At 37.6% G+C, this 26,257-nt stretch overlaps 1 protein-coding gene across 5 annotated transcripts in view; it reads right to left on the bottom strand.

Moving 5' to 3' along the window:
• wnt7bb (wingless-type MMTV integration site family, member 7Bb) overlaps positions 1 to 26,257 on the bottom strand; it is a 151,403-nt gene that overhangs the window by 51,603 nt on the left and 73,543 nt on the right. The window lies entirely within an intron of this gene.

Below are 26,257 nucleotides of genomic sequence, written 5' to 3'. Positions count from 1 at the left end.
GAAACTTGTTTATTCAGTTTGATTGGATTATGGAATTCATCACCATTGAGATTAGTGGAGGTTGAACTGCCATATTCCATTTAGTATAAGTTTACCTGCAGTATTTTCGGAAATTCCAGGATTGTGACCCAAACTACATGAGCACACAAGTGACAGTGGATCAGAATGATTTGCTGAGATGGTTAGATATCAAGGATGGAAGTCACTCTTCATTCATTCACACAACCTGGGCCTCTCTGTTAAGAACAGTGCTTGTTGCTTATCCCCAGTTCCCTAAACAGTTTCCTTGCCCTTTTCAGAGGGCAGTCGGGAATCAATCACATTGCTGTGATGATAGCTGATTTCCAAATGCAGTTTTATAAAATTTGATGGTTACTTCATTATTGAGACTAGCTTCATATTCCAGATTTAATTAAGTAAATTCAAATTCCTGCAGCTGCTATAGTGTTTCCAGAGCACTAAGCTGCACCTCTGGATTACTAGTCTAGTGATATTACCACCATTCTGCCATCACCCCCTTCATATGCTGCATGAACAACACTGTAGACCAGTTGAGACAAACAGCCTGTTTCTGTGCTGCAAATTCTTTGTAATTCTACACAGTAATGCAAGATTCAATTTGCATTCTTCTTCAAGATAATCATGCACTGATAATTTACCTGTTACATTTTAAGAAGGTTTAACCAAACTTTTGTTTTTGAATTTCGAAGACACAGTTCTCAAAACGTACATAGAAATTAATGCCTACTGGCCAGCTAATTGAATTAAACTACCTACTGCTATGGAAAAATAGTATCACATCAATGAATAAACCAGTGAATCAGCGGATGTGAAAGCTCTGAAGTGATTAAAACCGGTTTTTCTACATTTCAAACAAGTTTATCTCAATCAACTCACTTTAATCAAACAAGGAAGTAGAAATTTGAAACAATGCCTTGCAGATTCATGACAAGTTTTCTCTTTCCATTACAAGTTGATAGGTAAGGTCAGCTATGACTTTCAGATCTGCAATGGGGTCAAACAAGGTTGGGTTCTGGCAGCAATATTCTGACTTATATACTGGAACTGATGGTTGGCTCTTCAGCGTTACTGAACTGAGATCCAAGATGAAGGTGTGCCAACTCCTAATCAGAGACGCTCTATGTAATAGAATCCACATTAGCTTTCCACATCAAGGAGCACATTCCACGTCAAGGAACACGTTCCTTGACAAATGGACAGGCTCTGTCACAACTGTTAAGTATTTGGTTTGACTGACAGCATCAGGAAGACAAATGACATGGTCCATGATGTTGCCACACCGCCATCTGTCAGCATTGACAATGTCATACTAAGGTTGTTGACAACTTCTCACTACTAGGCTTTACGCTCACCAATAATCTGTCACTTGATGCTGAACCAACTTGTGAAAAAGCTGATTTGTTCAAGCTGTTTCAAAAATTATGGAACCATAGCAACCCGCCTGAGAATATCAAACTGTGAGTCTACCAGCCCTGCATCTTCAGTGCATCTCTCTACAGTGATGAGACCTGGACATCACCTGCCAAGCAGAAGGAAAGGCATTCGTTTCAGATATATCCTAACCATCTTTTGGCAGGTCAAGGTAGTCAACTCAGGTCCTAAAAAGTTCTAATTCCATCAGCATACGCTTGTTGCTAAATCAGCAACATCTGCATTGGTTTAGCCACATTCGTTGAATAGATGATGAATAGATGAATAGATGATGAGTGTAAGCAAGGAACTGACCACTCAATTCACTCATGATCACAACTTTCTGGTGCCCATTCCTTTGCTACCTATCTGTGATGCCGAGAATATAGCGTCAGAGATGAATTAGGAAATAGTAGACTACAGAAAGAGAAATTTCAATGAAATAAAATAGGATCTCATCCAAATTCGATGGGAAAAAACTTTGGAAAACAGGCAATCCTGACATATGAGATAGCCAGGTTCCAAAACAATTCTTTAAAGGCAAAAAGGTGTAGAGAGAGTTGGGTTTTGTTTTGGAAAGTCAGCAGTGAACAGTTCAATAATTTAAAATTGCTACAGAGAAGAGAAGCTAGGAATAATGCCTTTACACTGAAAGACAGCACTTTGGGAATAGTAGAAGCAGAGAGCATTGCTTCTGTTAAAAGATTAGATAAAAATTTGATGTAGAGGAAAATGCAGGAAGATCAGCCAGATTAGTTCTAGATTCTTATAGAAAAACCTGGCATTGAAAATAGTGAAAAGGCCTTTTTCTTGGATTAGAACATTAGAACTAGGAGCAGTAGGAATTTCATCCCCTCAAGTCTGCTCTATCATTTAGTCTGATCATGGCAAATTTCATCTCGGCCTCAGCTCCACTTTCCTGCCCACTCCCCCAACCCTTCAACCCATTACTAAATAAAAATCTGCCAATATCCTCGAAAATTTATTCTGTGAGCCAGCATCACTTCACTCTGGGTAGCAGATTCTGCAGATTCACAATCCTTTGAGAGAATTAATTCTTCCTTGTCTCTGTTTTAAGTACGTTGCCCCTTATCCTAAATCTATAACCTCACTAACTAGATTGACACACAAGAGGAAACATCAAATCTATGGCTACTTTGTTAATCCTCCCCCTTAAGTATCTTATATACCTCAATTAGATTGTCTTTCAGTGTTTCCAACACCAGTGGGTCAAACTGCTCAATCTACTTACCATGAAATTATACCCTACCTGAAGTAATTGGACCAAAACTGTATGCAGTATGCTAGATGCAGTCTCGCTAATGCCTTCTGTAGTTACAATGACACTTCCCTACCTTTATACTCCATTCAATAAATTCAATTTGACCTCCTTATTACCTGGTATTGTATTAGCTTTCTATGAGTCATGCACGGGGACACCCGGATCCCGCTGCAATGAAACACTCTGAAGTTTCTCTCCATTTAGGTAATAATTTACCTTTTTATTCTTCTGATTAAAATAGGTAACCTCACACTTACCCACATTAAACTCCATCTGCCAACTTTTGGTCCAGTCACCTAACCAATCTATATTCATTTGTAAACTTTTTATTTCTTCATTGCAGCTAACTTTTCTTCCTATTTTAGCATTATCTGTAAATTTAGCTACAATACATTCTAGACCTGCATCCAATTCATTAATATACATTGTAAATAGAAAGGGCCCAAAGACCAAACCCTGTGGCTCACCACTAGTAACACTTTGCCAACCAGAAAAAGACCTATTCATCCCCTTTTGGTCAATTAACCTACCATCTATCCAAGCTAAAGTATTAACCCTAACTCTGTACGATCTTACCTTGAATATTAATCATTTTGTGTGGTACCTTATTAAATGCCTTCTGAAGGTCCAGATCTACATGACCCCCATTATCCACTTTGCTTGTGACATCTTCGAAAAACTCCAGCAATCAGTCAAACATGATTTATTCTTCTTAAAACCATGCTGACTCTGATGGATTGTGTTTTGACTTTCCAAGTCACTCATTTCTATTTCCCTATTATTGGATTCCAACAATTTCCTGATGACAACTAATAAACTAACTGGTCTACACAGTTTCCTAATTTTTACCTCCCTTCTTCTTTGAAGGAGGGTATTACATGAACATTTTTTCAGTCCATTGAAACCTTCCCAGAATCCAGGAAATTTTGGAATATTATAACCAGTGCATCCACTTCAGCTACCACTTTGTCTGAGATCCTACGATACATGTCATCAGGCCCTAAGGACTTGTCTGCCTTTAGAGATGTAAATTTCTGTGGCTATATCAAGTACCCATAGCAGAGAGAGTAAAACACTTCAGGAAGCCACCAGTCTATATGCATTGAAAGTATAGCGTCATCACAGAAATGTGTTGCATAGGAACTACTCTTTTGTAGTACAATACAATGCACATGGCCAAATATACTTTCCTCATCACTTATCTATATCATGCTTCACAAAGACATGCTGATCCTAAAGCCAGTTGGTAATATTAAGAGCACTTATGCATTTAATAGATACTTTGAGACTCCACTATTATGGTGACATTAGGAAAACTTATATTTGTAATGCATTTATCATAATGAAACATTCTAAGATGCATTGCAGGAGCAAATAAAGTAAAATGTGATATCAAACCATGGAGAAGAAATTAGATCAGATGACCAAAACTTGCTCAGAGACAACGAAATCAATATGCATTTTATAACACTATCGTAGAAAATGGCCTCAAGACACTTCAGAGGGGCTTAAGCAAGACTAAATGGAAGTTAAGCCAATAGACTGAGCAGTAGTTTGATTTGAAAGACGATTTTTGAGAGGGGCCTTAAAAGAGGAGAGGGAGATAGTGACAGCATTCTATTATATGTTGAGTTGTAATTAGATGTGGTATGATGTTTGTTCAAATTGGGTAGAATGTGCCTTTCCATCTGAAATTCAAACAGATTACTTTAAAAGCATTGACCATGGAAATCCACTTCGTCACTACACAGGTACTGTATCTAAACCAGAATTTGCATCCACCCATACTGCCCACACTCTTCCTTCCATAGGTTGTAGGCTTAACTTATTTGAGTATCCATTGATAATACATTGGTGCAAGGGGAAGCCCATAAATCTATACTGCAGCCTTTGAAAAAGATGGCTGAATAAACAGCAATTAGTTAGGAATGTATTTAGCACAGGAAGTTGACAGAAAACACTAATAGGTGGCTCATATGCCATTTTGTGATTTTAGTAAAACATGCCTTCAAATGTCAGACCTGATTGGCCACAGCTGGAGTATTATGTGCAGCCTGGTCACCGCACTATAGAAGGGATGTGATTGCACTGGAGGGGGTGCAATGGAGGTTCACAAGGATGTTGCTGACTTGGAGTATTTGAGCTAATAGAAATGCTGGATTGGCTCAGGTTGTTTTCTTTACAGCAGAGAACAACGAGGGCGAACCTGATTGAGGTGTCTATGATTATAAGTGGCATGGACAGGGTGGATAGAAACCAGCTGGGTCCCCTAGTTGAAGGATCAATCGCAAGGGGTATAATTTTGAAATGAAGGGCAGAAGGTTTCAAGGGGATTTGAGGAAAAGGTTTCTGTCACCCAAACGGTGGTGGGAATCTGGAATACAATTCCTGGGATAGCAGTGAAAGTAGAAAACCACTTAACCTTTAAAATAAATGTGGATGAGCACTTGAAATGTCAGAACATTTAAGATTATGGATACATGTTGTAAAGTGGGATTAGTATAGACAGGTCAATGCAGACTCAATGGGCTGAAGGGCCTCTTCTGATCTTTATGACTCTATGACTATGATAAAGGCATTCAAAGAAATCAGCAGGAGTTTGCAAGAAGGTAGAACACAAAGAAATATTTTGATGGGGGTAATTTTCAGATCCTCTGAATTAATCAGAGGAAAGCAGAGAGAGGCTACTGGGTGCTCAAGGAGGAAATCTGAAAAAGAAATGTTATGCCACCTGGAAAAAAATTGGCAGCAATACTGAGAGGTGGAAAAAATTCAATGACCGATTGAGAGGAACACCTACTTGTCATTCAAGCTTTTAAATTAATAACTTCCCTAGAATTTTCATCATTGTGTAAAGGGCACTATGCTTAGCTTCCTTATCCCATCATGGGATTTGCTTGTATAATTTAAAGGCAAGATTGCTTTGTTTCTCATGCCCACTAATTCTGGAACCTTCTGCAGTAACTCCCTGTTCCCAACTCCGCACACGAGTCAATGGAAAAAATAAGTCATGTGTGAAACCACTGTATGGCCAAACAGATATGGAAACATAGTGGTTTTGTCTTTGGATTAGTAATCTGGTTACATTTGAAGGGATGTTTTACCAAAACCACAAAACAGTTTGAGTCTATTACTGTTTTCTGCTAACTCCGTGTACTAAATACATTCCCTGGCTACCTGCTGTTTCCTCAGCCACCTTTTTCAAAGGCTGCAGTCTAAATAGGCTTGCCCTTACGCCAACACATTACCAGTGGACATTCAAATGAACTAAGGACACAATCTATGGAAGGACGAGTATGGGTGAATGCAAGTAATTGGATGAGTAACCAAAGATCTGGAAAATGAGCTAATATCCCACGGTGGAAGCTGGGAATTTAAATTCAGTTAAATAAAGCTGGAATTTTTTTAAAAATTGATGAACATTCAACCACCAGATTAGTCAACTAAATGGGTATTTGTCAATGTCCGATAACGAAGGAAATTTGTTGTCCTTATCCTGCAACTGCGGAACATAACGATGCGGTTGACTCTTACTTGCCTGCTGAAGTGGTCTAGCTAGCCTGTCAGTTGTGCCAAACCATAATATAATTGTCTGATAAACATAAAACTGGACAGATCACCCAGCATCAATGTTGGTATCATACAAAATCAAGGTGCATTAGGCTTAGTTGATCCCGCAAATTCCTCCTCGTTAACATCTAGGAATGTCAAAATTGGGAGAGGTCTCCAGTGACTAGGTAAGCAAATGCTTGGCAAAGTCATATTCAGAGAATTATACCTTTTCAGTTAACATCCCACACATTTATCATTGGCTTATGCACTCACTTTCTAGATTCTGCTGTCATTAGGGATAGGTATGTTCATGGAGCTCCCATCTCCTGTGCAGAGCTTTGATTCAATCTTATTTCTTGTCTATGATCACCTAGCTTTGTCTAAAGCATACTCCTGCTGCTGTTTATTATGTTTGTCATCTTGTATTGTAGCTTCACCAGGTTAGCATTCCATTTTTAGATGCTACTTCTGGCCCACTCTTCTACATGCCTCATTTAATCAAACATCACACTTTGATTTGATGGTAACAGTAGGCTATGCCAGGTTTCGCTCCCAATGAGATGTTAGTGAAGCAAATGGGGTTTTTACAACCGTCAATAGTAACTTCCTGGCATCATTACAAAGACTATCTTTCAATTTTGGAATTTTATTATTCATGTGAATTTATTAATTAACTGAATTTAAATTTCTCTAGTTGTCATGGTCCAATTTGAACCAATGTTGAAACTCTGGATTGAGTCCAGTGATATTACCATCATGCCACCACCTCCACAGATAAAATGTCAGTTTGGGACTTGAACAATAATTTTGGGATATTACCAATAATTTATATGGAGAATGTCTGAATGTAAGTGGAAAGTGCTGCATTTCTGATACATGGATAATGCACATTATTCTATAATCCTGAGATTTTGCTTCACATTATTTTTGTGTTTTGTGTATTTATCAAGGAGAGGTTGACAGTCTCATATGCTCAGAGTGGGGATGTTTCATTAAGCGTGCTAAGTCCCCAGTGATCTCCTCCAGTATTGTCAATTCTGCAATAATGCAACTCAAGGTCCCTTTGTAAATATCCACATAATGGTTTGCACTCAGATGAATTCTAAAATCATACAAAAGTATTATTTTACATCAGAGGCTAGTGCCATATTGAAGTCCCATAGCAATACATTATGCTGCAAACTTAAAAGGACATTGTCATTTTACAAAACATATTTGTCAAGCCTCTTTTTCATTTTGAGAAGGTGAAGACTACTTAATTTTTATTGAAACATAATGTAACAATGCATGGGCGTGTTTTATGGGATCGTATATTTGTAAGACTACTAAAGAAAATTGTAAGAAAACTAAATTACTAAGAATTGCTACTTTTGATCACAAACCATCAGGGAGTCAGGGCAGCACAGGGATCAGTGCCTTTGACTTGTGAAGCATTAGAAAATCAGGGCAGACTATGGATTGGTGACAATACCCATTGAACTTGCAGAGACACATTCACTATTTAAAGAATATTCTGTTGATATTGTGAACTCTGCTTTGTACTGTGCTTCAGTGTTTGATGAGATTGTTGACACAACAATATTCCCTCACAACAGGGATGACATAAAAGAATTAAAATTACTGGGATAATGGAGAAAATTTAGGGTATGGGACAAACTGAATTGCTCTTTGGAAGAGCTGGTATGGACAATGGATCCAATGGTTTCCTTCTGTGCTGTACTATTCCAGGGGTTAGGCCACCTGCACTACAGTAAACGTCCTCTGTTCTTCAATTTTAGGTTAGTGAGATTGTGACTGAAGCCAGGAGGATCATGTCTTTTGTGCTCTGAACAGCAATTATCCAAATGCTAATTGTTTTAAATTAATTTTAGCATTAATATTGTCAAAGAGTGCAATTAGCAATCAGGTTAGGAATTCAGACCTGATTTTTTTCTGTCTTTGTTGAATTCACTGAGATCTGGTAAACCAAAGTGAAATAGGATTTCATTTATTCCAGTTTATTCCAGTTCCTATTTATTCCAGTTCCCTCCCCCCATCCCCCTCTCTGATGAAGGGTCTAGGCCCGAAACGTCAGCTTTTGTGCTCCTGAGATGCTGCTTGGCCTGCTGTGTTCATCCAGCCTCACATTTTATTATCTAGGATACATACTGCTCCATTCTGCTAATTTAACGTCCATGTGGTGAAAATGAAATTTACTCCTATTATTACCCATGTACTTTTGCTAATTAAAGTTGCCATAAATAAACTTAATTTAGACTCAAATTTGGTTTGTTTCTACACTGCAGTGCAATATCGGAATGTTTGGATCAGTATTATAATATTTGCTGCAGTTCAGTGCTTAGGACAGTAATGTTGTCAGTACATTATAGTGCACATTGGTGCTCAATGTGCTATTTCAGTATTAATACAGTATTGTACTGAGGTAGTGCATTAGTTTTGGAAGAGCTACTTTTCAGATGAGATGCTAAATTGAGGCCCAGTCAGTCTTGTACATAAATTATCCTATTACAATATTCAAAATATCCAGATCAATTACTTGTCATTGACATAAACACCAAAACATCAATGGCAAGTTCAGCCCTGTCAACCTTGTGAAATTGCTCTTCCTAACAATTGGGGATTAGTGCCAAAATTAAGAAATCTGTCTCATGGAACAGTCAAATAATCACCCTGTGCCATCGTTCTCACAGAATCACATCTCGCAGACCATGTCTCAGACAATACCATCATTATCTCATCAACAGGACAGACCCAGCAAATAAATGTTGGTGGAAGGGAGTTGCCCTGGGAGTCATCAACATTGATTCCGGACCCCATGAAATCTCTTATATCAGATCAAACATGGGCAAAGCAACCTCCTGCTGATTACCAGGTAACCTTCCACTCTTCCCCAGCTGATGAATTAGTGCTTCTCCATGTTGAACGCCACTTAGAGAAAATACTGAGGGTAACTAGGGTACATGATGTACTCATGTACTATCGGTGGGGACTTCACTGTCCATCAGGACAGCAGCAGCAGCGCCATTGATTGAGCAGGTCAAGTTCTCAAGGATATTGCTGCTGGATTGGGTCTGTGCAGGTGGTGAGGAAAACAAGAGGGAAAACCAACCACTACATGTGTGTTAAATACAACAGCAAGTCTTAGACAGGACCAAGTGATTCCAGAATGAATGGATCTGATTTAAGCTCTGCAGTCCTGATGCATGCAGTTGTGAATGATGATGAAGAAATTAAAGACCTCCAGAAGGCTCCACAACTAGCCCCATTCTCAGTCATAGGGGAATTCATCATATCATTGCAAAAGATAAGGCTAAAATTTTTGCAGTAGTCTTCAGCCAGAAAGGCTAAAAGTGAATGATACAACTGTCACAGTATCTGTGGAGGAGAAAACAGTGTTAATGTTTTGGGTCTGGTGATCCTTCCTCAGTTCTGATTTAGAACATCCGCAGATCTTTCGGTTTTTATTTAGATACATCTTGGACTCCTGCTTCAGTCTTCAGCCAACTTCCATTCCACATGATATGAAGGTACGGGGTACTGTGAAGCCTGTGGACCCTGACAACATTCTGGCAATAGTATTGAAGCCTTATGCTCCAGAAATTGCAGTTTCCCTGACCAAGGTGAGGCAATACTGTACAGCTACAAAACAAGCATATTCCCGACATTGCGGAAATTGTGCAGATGTATCCTACACACAGAAAGCAGGAAAAATACAACTTTATCAATTACCATCCCAAGAATTCAGTGTTGATCATCAACAGAGTGATGAAAGAGGTCATCAAGATTGCTATCAAACAACACTTACAATAACTTCTCATTAAAACTAGGTTTGGCTTCCACTAGGCGCATTCAGCTTCTGATGTTATTACAGCCATGGTTCAAACATGAGAAAAAAAGAACTGAATCCAGTGGTAAGGTGAGAGTGACTGCCCTTCACATCAAGACCTTATTGGACTGAATGTAGCATCAAGGATTCTGTAACAAAACTGGAGTCAGTGTGAATCAGAGTGGAAACTTTCCACTGGTTGAAGTCATATATGGCACAAAGGAATATGGTTGTGGTTTGTTGGAGGTGAGTCATCCTAGCTTCAAGAAACCTCAGCAGTAGTTTCTCAGAGTAGTGTCCCAGGGCCAATCATTTTCAGTTCCTTAATCAAAGACCTTCTCTCTATCATAAGGCCAGAAGTGGCCCATTCATGATGCCTCAGATACTGAAGGAGTCCATGTCGAAATGCAGCAATATCTAACCATTATCTAGGCTTGGGCTTATAAGTAGTATGTAACATTCATGCCACACAAGTGCCAGGAAATCACTACTCCAAGAAGATAGAATCTAGCCATTGCCCCTTGACAATTCCCATTACTGAATCCCCTACTATCAACATCCTGAGAGCTGCCATTGACCAGAAAATGAATTGAACTATCTTTATAAATATTGTGACAACAAGACCAATTTAGAAGCTAGGAGTCCTGCAGTGAATAACTCACCTCCTGACTCCCCACAAGCCTGTCTACTATCTATAAGGCAATATTGAGGAGTATGATGGCCGTTTGCCTAGATGGTTGCAGCTCCAACACTCAAGCAGCTTGACACTATCCAGAACAAAACAGCTCATTTGATTGGCAGTACATGCAGAAGTATTCACTCACTCTACTATCAACATACAGAAGCAGTAGCGTGTGCCATGTAAAAGATACAATGTAGAAATTCACCTAGGCTCCATAGACAGCAATTTCAAAATCCATGGACATCCAGGAGTTCAAAGTCAGCAGGTATATGGGAACACCACTGCTTCCAAGTTCTCCTCCAAATTCACATCATCCTGACTTAGAAGTATTTTCCATTTCTTTAATGTCATTGTGTCAATATCCTGGAAATCCCACCCTAATATCAGTGTGGGTCTACTTACAGCAAATAAACTGCAAGAACTCTGAAGGTAACTCAGCAACATACTTTCAGGAGCAACTAAGGATGGTGAATAAATGCTGGCGCATTCAGCAAAGCCAACATCCACAAATGAAACAAAAAGCAAGGATATTCCAAGGTACTTTGGACAAGTTTTGTCTCTCAACCAATACAATAAAATTAAAAGTTTGTTTGATCATTTATTTGATTGTTCTTTGAAGAACCTATCTATTTGCAAATTGCAAACCGTTACAACATTATCTGTGGGATTTTATTAGCTGAGAAGAGCTTTGGGATACCTTGAGATCATGAAAGTATTATATCAATGTAACTTTATTATAATGTTAATGATCTGATAATAGTATGCCACTCAGTGTTGTGCACAGGAAAATATTGACTTAATGTTCAGTACAGTATTATAATATTTGATACAACATAGTGTGAGCAGCAGAACGTTGTTTTATTTGATTTTGCTATACCAGCTTTGTTATAAGTCTTGTTATAAAGTTTTGGCATTAGTTCTATTTAAAGCCTATGGCTTCTCTAAATTGCTCCTTTTTAAGATGATCCTTAAAACCTAACCCTGCGACCAAACTTAAATCATTGCCCTAATATTGTCTTATGTAATAAAAATTTGGTTTGACCAATTTTGTGAAGTGCCTAGGGTGTATTACTATATTAAAGATGATATCCAAACATACGTTGTTTTATTGTAAAGTAAACAAATTGCTACAAACTTAACAATTTTGAGTTTTTTCCTTCAGGAAAAGCTGATTCAATTATTGTCCTTGAATTCTATGAGTGGAAGGAATGCTTTGCCTACATGTAGAAGTTCGTAAATGCTATTGATCAGCTCCAGTTAATAAATAACTTCCTAGTATTAATTGGCTTAGCAGCTACAGTTTTCTTTGTTTTATGTTCTTTAATTCACTGAATCCTTCTTGCCCTTATAGTTATAAAGGCTGGAATGGTGAATAATCAAAAAATGCGCTCTAAACAACACTCCTCGTTTTATGGCTACATTCTCTTTAATTACTGTGACCCAAACACTCACATGGGCAGCTATTTTCAGACAACAGGTTTTAATACATAAATGTAGGCCTACAATTTGTTTTTAGAGGAGTATTTGGGATTAACTGCAGGTCATTAAAGATAGTTGAATGAATGCTTACCTGCCTGTGAGAATGCTGCTTTATTTCTATGTATAAAACAGCCTACATCCACCTACACGCTCAGATGTCACAGTCATGCAGAGTAATACGTAAATAGTTTAAACAGACATTTAACTGCCCAGGATTACTGAAGAGGTCTCCCAGAAGCATTTGGTCTTGGAAGCAGTTTGCTGAAGAATTAAATGTTATGATCAGAGCCAAGTAGACCTGGTTACAGATCAGAAAAAAGCTGGTTGACTAAAAGAATTCCACTAAGGTTTCAATATTAAGTAACTGCCCAAGTTACAAAGTACAAAGTGTAACCTGATCATTTGTAAAGCATTTTGTGCTGAACCATTCTAAGCATTAATAGAAACTGTTGTGTGAGAAACTCACTGAATGCATTGTATGCCACAGTTTATACTACCCAAATTAGAAACACCTCAGGACCCATTCATACTTCTTAGTCTCTATAATTTTTTTTTCTTTATTCTTTCCATCACTATTCTTCTCTTTGACCATTTGTAAGTGTTCAGTGCAATATTATAGATTCCAATGCAGTATCAATACTTAGTACAATACTGACGTGTTTGATATGGTTTCACACTGCACTGAACATTATAATATCACATTTAGCACTTCAATATTATATTGATTTCAATAATAGGCCCTGAACACTTTGCTATTTTGAACATTAACATAATGCTTACATGGTATTAAAGCATTCAATATAATCAGTATAATGTTGTGATCAAAATTTTCTAAGTAGAATATTGAACTCTACCAGTGATGATTATTGATACCATACAGCACAATAAGGCTTTCTGCAGTATATAAGCTGCATTATATAAACACAGTGCATGGTCCTTTGCTGTATAATAAGGCTCTGGATAGCGTTGTAGATCTCTGTGTAAAATCATAAGCTCACTTGTAATGTTGCACAGTTCTGGCAATCATCATTGGTTTCACTACATTATGGTAAGTTTTACACATTATTATGCATTTCTGTACAGTTTTGTGAATTGTTTTGTACAACCAGCACTATGTGATTTTGTAGACTGCATTTGAGTATTGTATAGTCTTGACTATTACCGAGTTCAGTGTAGTATATGGTGTTTTGAATAACTTCTGTACACAATATGCTCATTTTTTCTGTTCTTGCAAGGCTGAGGTTCTGTCCAATGAGATATTTTCTCTTAGCATTTTAAGTTTCTCTAGAGCTCTCCTGGTTCCTCGCCTGCAGTAGAGGTTTCCACACAGCACAGTAAGGTTGGGTGCAGTGGAATACCAGATGGCTCTGTAGACTTCTGTATACAGTTGCAAATGTTTTTAAAACTTCAAGATTGCATATAACGTTACAGGTAACTTAAAAATGATGCAGTTTGTTAGTACATTCTGTATTCAAAATGTCACAGTCTCTGGTACAATATTAGGTACTGAATTAAGTAACAGGTCATAAGATTGTACACCATATTGTGTACAGAGTTGGAGCCCTCTGAAGTATTAGCAATCAGTGTGATACTATAAGGTGCGGTACTGTAGAGTAGAATGTTTTGTAACAAGAGCTCACTAAAATATTCTAATCAGTTTAGTTGTAGTGTATATCACAATATTAAAAATTGTACAGTACAATATGCTATGATACATACAGTGTGATTATGGTTCACTAGTTTTTAGTGTTCATTGCAAAGCCTAATTTTGTGTAATAGTGAAAGGTATATATAAACTGGATCAATATACCAGGAATTTGCTTCTAGCACAGAATTCTCATGATTCTAAAATAAATAGAAAGTCATGCCAGCATACAAGCACCCAGTCCAGGAGTTAAGCATTTCAGTTAAAAACGAGAGTGGAGCAGTAGCAGTTTAATATTAAGAATAGCATTCTTAGCACCCTGTGCATTCGTGGATAAAATAACTGAAGTTTCCATTTGCAAACGCAAACGTTTTAAATAAATATTTAAATGTTTTAAATAGTTAAGTTCAACTGTCACATAAAATAGATGGATCCTATACAAGTATTAAGAATCCCCCTCAAAAGAGACAAGAGTGATTTTTAATATTGAATGTCTGGGAAATTCTATAATGCATCCGAGCTTTAACACAGTTTCATTTTCTGAACCCCAACACTTGAATTTCATCATACTTCCATTCTATGATGTCCAGTACTGTAATAAAGTGAATGGTACATAGTACAAAGCTTAAAACTGTTAAAACATGCAGTACTAATGTAAATAACAGTACTAGTACATCGTATAGCAGTTTCATGGTATAAAATATAATGTGTAAGTGTGCACATTTAGGTATATTCTAGTATTCAGTGCAGTGTTGTGTTATGCTGTACAATAATGTTCAATACAATATTATAGTCTTTGGTATTGTGCTTACTGGACAGTATTGCATAACATGCAGTGTGTGGTATATTTCATATATATCCTGCTGAATTTTATGATATTTGAATATTTTGCCCTTAGGTACATACATGCACACACACATTATATATAGGCATATATGATAAATTAATCTATATTGATTTTGTAGATAAGTCTATTCATGTAACCAGTCTATTCTCTTATTCTTTTTGACTGTTGTATAGGTTAGACAAAAGAATAACAATGGGATTCATACTGAATGGAATTATATCTCTGTAAAAACATTCTCGTAGCTATCATCTGAAACAGTGGGGCCATTTTGGTCTACCAGGTCTAGCCAGCTCTCTAAATAAGCATCACATTTTGTGCAATCTTTTGCCTTCTCCCTATGGCTTTGCTCATTGTTCCTTTTCAACTGAACCTGTTTCCACCATACTCTCAGGCAATGCTTCCAGGTCCTAACCACTTGCCGTTTGAAAACGTTTTTGCTTATGTCACTTTTTTGGTTATTTTATCAATTATTTTAAACGCTTAATCATTTCATAAGTAAAAACATTTTATCGCCATTTATTCTGTACAGACCCCTCATAATTTTGAATGCTTTTATTGGAATTTCTCTCTCAGCTTCCTCTTTAAGGAAAACTGACCCAAATTTTCCAATCTGTATTCATAACTCTCATTATACAAATTCTCAGAAATTTCTTCAACACCATTCCATTGTCTTTGCATCCCTTCTAAGGTGTGACATCCAAAACCTGATTCATTGCTGCAATGAAGTTTGACGCTGTCCTCTTCACCATTTCCAATGCTCACATGCTTCAGTTCATCTGCACACCAAGGTCTAATCATTAACACATATCACAGAAAACAAGGATTGCAATACTGGTTAGTGGGGAATTCCACTACAAGACTTCCTCCAGCCCATTAACATTCATTGTTCACCACCTTTGTTTCCAGTCACTAAGACATTTATTTTTATTCATGTTGCTACTGTCTCTTTCATTTCATAAGCTCTATCTTTGCTCTCAAGTCTGTTCTGTGGCTTTATATCAAATGCCACCTGAAGGCCCATTTATGCTACATCAACAGCATTTTCCTCATCAACTTTCTCTGTTACCTCTTTAAAAGATTCCAATTAGTTAAACATGATTTTCCATTTTGAAACTCATGCTTGCTGTCCTCAATTAGTCTACATTTGGCCATTACTTTGCCCCAAATTATTATTTCCAAGAATTTCGCATCAAAATAAACTGACTAGTCTGTAGTTGTTTTGGTTATCCTTGAACTGGGGCATAGCATTTGCAATACCTCCAACCTTGCGATACCATCCCTGAATCTAAGGAGGACTGAAAGAATATTGCTAGCACCTCTGCAATTTCTCTTCTCAATTCCAATTACCTCAGTGATTTTGGATACATCTCACCCAGTCCAAGTGTCTTGTCAACTTTTAAATAGAGGCAGCCTGTCCAATACCTCCTCTTTATCAATTTTGTACACTATAGCATCTACAGGTGCTGTCTTTTCACCATGGCATGGGTAGAAACTTCCTTTTTGATATAAAAAAAACAAAAAGTATTCACCTTGTTTCTATGTATAACGTCCCAGTCATGGGTACATAAGAACCGGGAGCAGGAGCAGGCCATCTAGCCCTTTGAGCCTGCTCTGCCTTTTAATAAGGACATGTCTAAACTTTTAGCATCCTCTCCTCCACTGTTCCACCTTCTCACCATAGCCCTTAATTCCTTTACTGTTCAAAAAATTATCTATCTTAGCCTTAAAAACTATGTTTCTATAAGAAACCCCTCATTCTTATAAATTCCATTGATTATAATCCCAGTCTACTCAGTCTATCCTCATAAGCCAACCCTCTCAACTCTGGAATCAACCAAGTGAAACTCCTGTGCATCCCATCCAGTGGCAGTGCATCCTTTCTCAAGTAAGGAGTCCAAAACTGCATGCAGTACTCCAGGTGTAGCCTCACCGGCACCCTGTATAACTGCAGAAAGATCCTACTTCTGAATTCAAATTATCTTGTAATGAATGAGAGAATAAAGTGTGAAGCTGGATGAACACAGCAGGCCAAGCAGCATCTCAGGAGCACAAAAGCTGACCCTTGAAGGGTCTAGGCCCGAAACATCAGCTTTTGTGCTCCTGAGATGCTGCTTGGCCTGCTGTGTTCATCCAGCTTCACACTTTGTTATCTTGGATTCTCCAGCATCTGCAGTTCCCATTGTCTTGTAATGAAGGCCATTTGCCTTCCTGACTGTTTGCTCCACCTGCCTATCTACTTTCACTGTTTGGTGTACAAGGACACATAGATTCTTTTGTCCATCCACACCACTTAAGCAATACACTTTCTTTCTGTTTTACACACTGAAGTGTAGAAATGTACATCCTTGCTTACTACAATCTACCTGTACTGCTCATAGACAAAGTTTTGCACTGTACATCACTACACATTACAATAAATCATTCAATCAATCAACCAACTTCATGTTTAGCCACATTGTACTGCATCACCATGTGTTTGTCCATTTACTTAACTTGTCCCTTGCAACCTTCCCATGAGTCTCAATCCTTCCCAGTTTTGTGTCATAAGTGAATTTGGATATGTTGCATTTGGTTCTCTCATTTATATGTATCAAGAATAGATCATAGAGATGTACAGCATGAAAACAAACCCTTCAGTCCAACTCATCCATGCTGACCAGATATTCCTGATGAATCTAGTCCCATTTTCCAGCATTAGGCCCATATCCCTTTGAACACTTCCTTTTCACATACTCATCTGAACACCTTTTAAATGCTGTAATTGTACCAACTTCCTCTGGCAACTCATTTTATACACAGACCACCGTCTGCATGAAAAAGTTGCCCCTGAGACCCCTTTTAAATCTTTCCTCATTCACCTTAAACTTTTGCCTTCTAGTTTTAGACTCCCTCACCATGGGGAAGAGACCTTGTCTATTTACCCGATCAATGCCTCTCATGATTTTATAAACCTCTATCAGGTCACTCCTCAGCCTCCAACACTCCAGGTAAAATAGCCCCAGTCAAATCAACTTCTGCCTATAGTTCCAATCCTGGCAATACCCTTGTAAATCTTTTCTGAACCCTTTCAAGTTTCACAGCATCCTTCCTGTAGCAGGGAGACCAGAACTGCATGCAATATTCCAAAAGTGGCCTAACCAATGTCCTGTGCAGCTGCAACATGACCTCCCAACTCCTATACTCAATGCATCGACCAATAAAGACAAGCACACCAAACTCCTTCTTCACTATCTTATCTACCTGCCACTCCACTTTCAAGGAACTATGAACTTGCACACCAAAGTCTCTTTGTTCAGCAACACTCTCCAGGACCTTATTATTAGTGTGTAAGTCCTGCCCTGATTTGCCTTTCCAAAGTGCAGTGCCTCACATTTATCCAAGTTAAACTCCATCAGCCAATCTTTGGCCCATCTGATCATTATCCCATTGTCCTCTGATGTAACTTTCTTCGCTGTCCAATACACCTCCAATTTTGGTGTCATCCCCAAACTTACTAACCACACCTCCTATGTTCACATCCAAATCACTTATATAAATGATGAAAATCAGTTGACCCAGCACCAATCCTGTGGCACAGCACTGGTCACCAGCCTCCAATCTGAAAAGGAACCCTCCACCACCACTCCTGTCTTCTACCTTCCAGCCAGTTCTGTATCCAAATGGCAAGTTCTCCCTATACTCCATGTGATCTAGCCTTGCGAACCAATCTACCATGAGGAATCTTGTCGAATGCCTTACTGAACTCCATACAGATCATGTACACCACTCTGCCATCATCAATCCTCTTTGTTATTTCTTCAAAACACTCAATTAAGTTGGTGAGACGTGATTTCCCATGCACAAAGCCATGTTGACTACCCCTAATCAGTCATTGACTTTCCAAACACATGAAAATTCTGTGCCTCAGGATTCCCTTGAACAACTTGCCCACCACTAATGTCAGGCTCGCTAGTCTGTAGTTCCCTGGCTTTTCCTTACCACCTTTCTTATATCAGTGACACCACATTAGCCAATTTCCCATCTCTGGCACCTCACCTGTGGCTATCGATGATACAAATATCTCAGAAAAGGACCCAGGAAACATTTCCCTAGCTTCCCATGGAGTTCTAGGATACACCTGATCATGTCCTGGGGATTTATCCACATTTTTGTATTTTAAGCCATCGAGTACCCAAGCACTGGTCCTTATGGTGTCCTACTAATCACTACTTAGTGCCCAGAAAAATGATCCATTGATTCTCATTCTCTGTTTCATGTCTGTAAACAATTTTCAATCCATGCCAATACATATTTCCTTATCCCATGGGTTCTAACTTTGCCCACTAACATCTTATGACAGAAAAGCTGGTTCCCCCTTATCTATTAAACTGTTTACGTCTTCATAGATTTGTTATGCAGGATTTGCCTTTCATAAACCTATGCTGGCTTTGTCCAATCCAGTTGATGCCTTCCTAGCATTTTTCCTATTGCTGTTAGGCTAGCTGATCTGTAGTTCTTTGGTTTTCCTTCTCCTCATTCCATGGCATTCCATGTGGAGCATAGAGCCCAAAAGGGCAGAACATTTTAAATTGAATATTTTAGAAAATGCAAAAGATATAGGCTTTTCTGTCAAGATCACATTCCATTTTGAGGTATTACAATACAAATTTCAATACTCTTAAATGTTCGCTGTCTGTATTCCACATCAGATGCAAACTATTTATTTAATACTTCAGTCATGCTCTCTGCCTCCATATGTAATTACAAACCCCACCAGGACTGGACCCACGCTACCAGATCTATAAGCAGCCCATTTTTGCTTTTACCACCTATTTTGGGCTTCCCATTTATTTATGGTGAAGTGTAGCAATGTAAACTTGCATATTAGTACCTGAACAGTTCACTTTTCCATCTACACAGTCATGCTTGACACGTTGATTATCACAAGTGTTTGAGCTCCAGCAACTGAAGAGGTGAAAAGTCTGAAACATTACCGAACTGATCACTAAGTATTTTTACACCTAGATTAAAACACTTGTAATTGATTTTCTTTAGCAAGGCAGTACGATCGGTAGCAGAAATAAAGGAAGTTCATTTCAGTCAACCGCCATTCATCAGGAGTCAATAAACTGCCTGCCAATCAGAAAACTTCAATGGCAGCAATTTATCTCTAGTCGGTCTAGAATTGTGCATATCTACAGAAAATAAGCTTTATCTAGCCCTTTAAAACAAAACAGATGTCTATTAGCAGCAGAACAATACATTGTATGCTATATTGTATATGTAAAGACAATCCAACTTATGAGCAAACCTATGAAAGATCTATGTGTATTACGTAATGTTCAGTATGTTACAGAATTAAACTTTTTTGGGTGTTAAACGTTTACTGCTATTGTATTATTACTGAAGTAAATCTAAGTTACAATCATTTATTATTCCTTCACCTTTGTTTTACGGCCTTTTCTATAAGCAGCTAGCTGCCGCAAATTGATTCATATACAAATACAGCCCAGATGATTAAAATTATGCTGTATGATTATGAATTTATGACAGGAATTTAGCATGAATATTCAAAAATCACTCAGCTGTTTGTGATAACAGCTGGATAGACGGAATGCATTTTGCATGCTGCTAAACGTACTGTATCATGTCACACTGAGTGGATAAAGCAAGACAAAGCTTGCAAACAAATGAAAAGCAGCTAAACAAGCAAACTACAGAAATTGGGGATCAATTCTGTAATCCATTTAAATGGTTTTAATTTAAAATTGTAAAACAACTTGTGTTCAGAAATAACTTTGTTGGACCCCAACACAAATGTTTAATGTGTGCCTGAATTTCCTCCCCTGTTAGCTCGGTTGGCTAGATGGCAGGTTTGTAATTCAAAGAGATGCCAACAGTGTGGTCTCAATTCCCCCAATAGCTGAGGTTACCATGAAGGTCTTGCCTTCTCAACTTCTCCTGGCACTTGAGTCATTGAGATCTGTAGGTTAAACCACAACCAGTCAACTCTCTCAAATCAGATAGCAGCCCTATGGCCAGAGAGGACTACGAAACTTGACCTGTTTAACTTTTGTCAGTGAAATTATTTTGAAATAGTTGCACACAGCCCTTTGTGTAATTGCATTCATAAAATAAAATTTGTTCAGTGGAATTTTTTTGTGGTTAGAATCATTACACAATATCTGGCATTCAAATAAGGATACACCTGTCAAGAAAGTGTTGGGTCCCAATCTCATAGAAGTAAATGTGTTGATATGTCACTGTCCATCAAAGAATGGTAGAGAGTCAGAAATATCGGGGTGGGGGTGGGGCGTGGTTCTAGAGCCTGTACATCTTAAGATACTGCCAGCGGTGATGCAGCAATAAAAATTGGGATGCTCAAGAAACCCAACTTAATGAACCGATATGTTAGAACTTTGCAAGCTAGGGCAGATTCCAGAGATCGTGAGGGGTAAGCCACGCAGGGATTTGAAGACAAGGCTGAGAATTCTAAAACAGAGTTACTGCTTGAGCAGGAACTAATATCAATCAGCAAGCATTGGGGTGATATGTGAAGGGAACTTGCCGCAAGTAAAGACATGAGGAGCAAAAGTTGTGTGGCTTCAAATTTACAAAGGATAAAATGTGGGAGGACGGCAAGGAATGTGTTGAAATAGTCAAATCTAGAGGTAAAATTGGCAGGGATAAGGGCTTAGGCATCAGCTGAGCTTAGGCAAGGTTAGAATCTGGTGATGTTACAGACATTTAGTAGGCAATCTGAATGATGTTATGATTGTGTAATCAAGGCCAAAAATAATACCAAGTTTGCAAAAAGTGAATCAGACTCAGACAGTTGTTAAGTCAAGATAGAGAAATGGAGTTTCTGTTAAAGACTCAAAGTATGGCCTTGGTTTTCCAAAATTGGAGGAAATTTCTTGTAATCCAAGATCAAATGGTGGACAAGCTGACTCATAATTTTACAACAGTAAAGAAGTCAATAGAAGTAGCTATGAGGTAGAGCTGAATATTATTAGTATACATATGAAACCTAACCACATGTGTGGATATTATTATGAGAGCTGCATTCAGATGAAAAATAGGAAGGCTTGGAGTTTAGATCCTTGAAGGACACCAGACGTAACAGCATGGATGTAGGAAGAGAAGTCATTAATTCTAAGGTAGTATTCTCTCTTGGACGAGATGTGTAACAACGGAATCAGGCCAGTGCAGTCTCACTTAGTTGGATGACCATGAAGAGGCACTAGAGAAGGATGGTGTACCATCAACTGTATCAAATGCTGAAGATGGATTCAGAAGGATGAAAAAGATTAGTTTACCTTTCATAAGATGACAGTTATTACTTTGAAAAAGCAATTTTAGTACCTAGGCAAGAGGAGAAACCAGATTGGCTGGATTCAAACATAGAATTACAGAAATGTTGAGCACAGATTTGAGAGACAACGTGTCACGTTTGGGACAGTGAAGAAAAGCTGGAGATGTGGTATTTGCAAGGAGGATAATAAGGTGAGCAAAATCAGGTGTTATTGAATTATGTAAAAGTTGAGTGTATCGATTAGCTTTGAGACATTGTACATCAAAATATCAAAAGCATTAAGAAGGGAAAGAAAAATTTGAGTTTTTTTTCTGACTTGGAGTTGGGACATTTTAGGCATTTGGTAGTATGCAAACATCCCTCACTAATTCAATTATATTGATCTCAGGGCCTACTTAAACCATTTTCTCATAGGGAGTGTCTCAGCTGCAGTCCTAAAAGGGATATGTCAGATCAGCAAAGGAATAGCACCAAGATTACCTGTAAGTGGTATTTTGGGAGCAGAATGGGTGTAAAATTTATTAGAGGTTTTGTAGATCATATGTTTCCCAGGTAATCGTCCTGAAACATTAGCCCTACCTTTTTCTCTTTTCTATACTTTTTCCCTGACTTGCTGTATGACTAGTATTTTCTGGTTATATTTCAAGTTTCCCTTTCCTACATTCATTCTGAGAATATAGATGAAATACAGTAGCGATGTCAAATGGGCTGCCAATTTGTGGAGGACTTTGGGCTCTGAGGAGAAAGCAAAATGAAACTATCATGTATGACCCTTAGCTGGACATTCCCAAGATACTTCTCTCCAAGTGTCAAAGTGTCAGGGATTTTCCATTCATCTTTATATCAGATAAATATCTTTTTTTTTACAGACACTGAATGCACAGAACACAAGTAGAAATTCCTAGCTAGTACTACCTTGAGGATATTTTGTCATTGATGGCAAGACAAAGCCATTCTATCATGAGCGTATTTGATCTCTTGTCACTTTAAATGAGCAAAATAACTTGTAAAGTTCACCATCAGTGGTATGATGGAACCGGAGATTCTGTTTACTTTAAGCATGTGATTCCTGATGGCACATTCTTTGGATCAATTTCAGAAAGTCTGAATGCTACTGAACGGAAATGAGAACAATGGAATTTTCCATGTTAATATTTCATTTTATTTATTTATATTAGAAATTCAAATACTAATAAAATATTCATTTTTCAATGTCAGAAACAAGGCTCCAACTGCCACCATTTACTTTAATGACACCAAGCAGCTTACATTCATTTTGGAAAAATAACGGTAAAGCTCTCCTGAGTGATGTGTTAAGTCTGCGGAGAAACAGCTGTCCCTGTAATTTTTCCACATTTTGGAGTTACTAGACATCACCATGGCGTCATCAATCGAAATGGCAACAAGCAGGAATCTGCTCCTAATATAAAGTTAACCATTATTCAGTAAGTATGTTTGTTTAATTAAAATGTACTCAGGCTAACAGTGAAAGAGATTTAATTATGTATTCCTACACTTTCCCTTTAAAGACATCATATATGTGAGGCAATGGCCTTTTACTTGTGTATTTAAAATATTTAACTTTAAACAAGACCATAAGTAAAAATCAAATGTTGTATTCTTGTCTTGCTTTGAATCAATGGAAGCATCACTGTGTGATGTCCCTGATGAACAACAGAAGTTACTTGGGACTGGTGGGGCTGAGACTAAGGCTAGGATGTTTTGGTACACTGCCTCTGAAAGGTGGCAGTTTCAGTTGAGTGGGTAAATGTCTGGAATTAAGTGCAGGATGTATCTGTGGTAAAAATTTGGAGTGTGATCTATCATCTGGCTTTGTTCCATGATATTTCTTTCAAAGGGTCTGTTTCTGTGGTGAACATTTTAGATTATTTTTTATGCATTCACATCAATTTCCTATGATTCATGAGTCTATGGGGTTGGTTTTGCACTGGTTTGAGCAATCTGTTTTGATGTGCTTGCCTAATATAGAATTTTTTCCGATACAATAGTTATGTATTATTTTTTGCAATGTGTCTTTAATAAGTTGAAGCAATTACACAGCTTAAAGTTTTGTTCGGCAGACACACCAAACAAACATTTCATTCCTGTCAATGCTCACTGCTGACACCAAAGTTGCTCAGTCTTGTGAAATAGAGCTGAAGAATAACATTAATCTGCAACACCCAGTCTTGACAGCACACAGCGTAGCTCATGAACATAACTTTAGTGGAAGTTAATTCCTACTAGTGGAGACATTCTGTCAAACTGAAACCGTACAAAGTGGCCAGAAATGTTGGTATGCTGGACTTGCAGCGCATCTGACAATTTTTTTACTTGCGTATTATCATTGTTCACATTTAATTTTTAACAAAATTATTACCTAAACCTCTACTGAATATTAAGTATTTAACAAGAAATAAACCCATAAACCCGTATAGGAAACAAATTTATATCCATTGCCTGTCCCCAACTATCATCTTCGCTCTAGAATTAAAACTGCAACATTTTAACCTTTTTTGATATTTATGACATTTATCTTACAGGGAATGTTTATTCACTTCAAACTCCAAATGTTATCTTATTCTAGTAATTGCATTTATATGTACTGTGACCATAAGCAAACTGTTTTCAGTTATAGTGATGTTCCCATTGAAGTAGTACGACCATTGTAACTTTGTCAAGAAATAGTTTTTCGTTGTTATTCTCTACATTTCTTTTAGAACAATTGTAAATTTAAAGAAAATATAATAGGATATGGTTCTGTTACAAAGCAAACAAGATTCATGTAATTTAAAGAGGTTTGATTTGCAGTCTTTGTTAATCAGAAATTAAATATTGATATTAGTCACATTGTGTTGATTCAGTCAAGGGTACATTTAACCCAAGACAACCTCATCAACAAAAATCAAAAGTGGAATACAATGGTCAGTAATTGTAAAGATTGTTTGCATCGTACAAATGAAGCATGCTGTAGAATGCATTTAATGGCAATAACATCAGTGTAAGGGGAAATACACAAGTGAAAACAAATCAGAAGAGATGAAAACATGGCATTGTGTCAAACATGTTTGCAAAACATAAGATTGTGCTTTATTCTATATCACTCCTATATAAGAAGTATTCTATGCAAGATCATCTTGCCTGATGCAAGTGAAACTTGAAAAACATCTGGATCTTACAAATGCTTTAGCAGTTATACTGATGGTAAGCAACAATCTCTATAGATCACAGCAGGAAAATGTGAGTCACCTATCTTTAGTACAGGAATTAATAGGACTGTGGATTCACAAATTGAGCCTTTTATGCTGGTATGAGAGAATGTTACAACTTTGTCATTATGTCCAGTCTAAGATTAATGTACCTTGTTTTTTTTCAGGCTAGTTGTCTATTTTCCAAAGGCTTAATTTTTATTCATCACATTTAATATTTTACTGTAAACATAACAGCTAGTCCTCAGGAACATTAAATTGTGCAAGCAGGTGTTTTAAGGGTATGGAGGTTTATTTGTAATAAGCGTGTTATGGGATTGGTAACTGAAGTAAGTGTTTACATCACTGGTGTGATGGGATGATGTCAAACTAAAGTGTGACAACATTTCAGAGCTTAAATATTAGTATTTGGTGGATCATCTTTATTGTAATTTTAGATTGAAAAAGTTGTGGTTTTCTTTTGATCATGGTAATTGATATCCTGCCTTCAGACTAATTAGAAGTATAAAAGAATATGCAGTTTGGTGCAGCACTGATGTACATTCAGAGTACTGGACTCTTTAAGCAAGTTGTTACATATTTGGGTCAAAATTTTGAGATTCAGGAAGTTGGAAGCAACTGGGAAAAATGTACTCAAACACTAATAGTAGATGAACATGTTGTAAATATCTTTTGGTTCTGTACGTTATTCCACCTGTATTTTTACTTTTCTAAATCACCCTAATGAAAAATTAATTTGCCTCAATGCAATGAGTAGTTTTAGCTTGTGCAAAGTAGATGTGGTATTTGATATCATGTACCTTAGAAATCATGCAGACAGAATCCTAAGAATTAGTTTGACTATCAAAAGGAACATACCCAACATTGATTCCTATATCTAAAATATTACCCCATTCTTGTCAAGAGCTAGGTGTATGTTGTCATTCAGGTGGCTTTGAGGGCCACGTCAGAGCACTATGCTAATAACCCCAATGTAATTTTCTATCCTATACTGGAGGGCTTCTGAAACA

The sequence above is a fragment of the Stegostoma tigrinum genome, chromosome 18 (assembly GCF_030684315.1).
Source record: "Stegostoma tigrinum isolate sSteTig4 chromosome 18, sSteTig4.hap1, whole genome shotgun sequence".
Lineage (NCBI taxonomy): Eukaryota > Metazoa > Chordata > Chondrichthyes > Orectolobiformes > Stegostomatidae > Stegostoma > Stegostoma tigrinum.
Note: the sequence above shows the minus strand (reverse complement) of the source record. Positions and strands in the feature narration are given on the sequence as shown.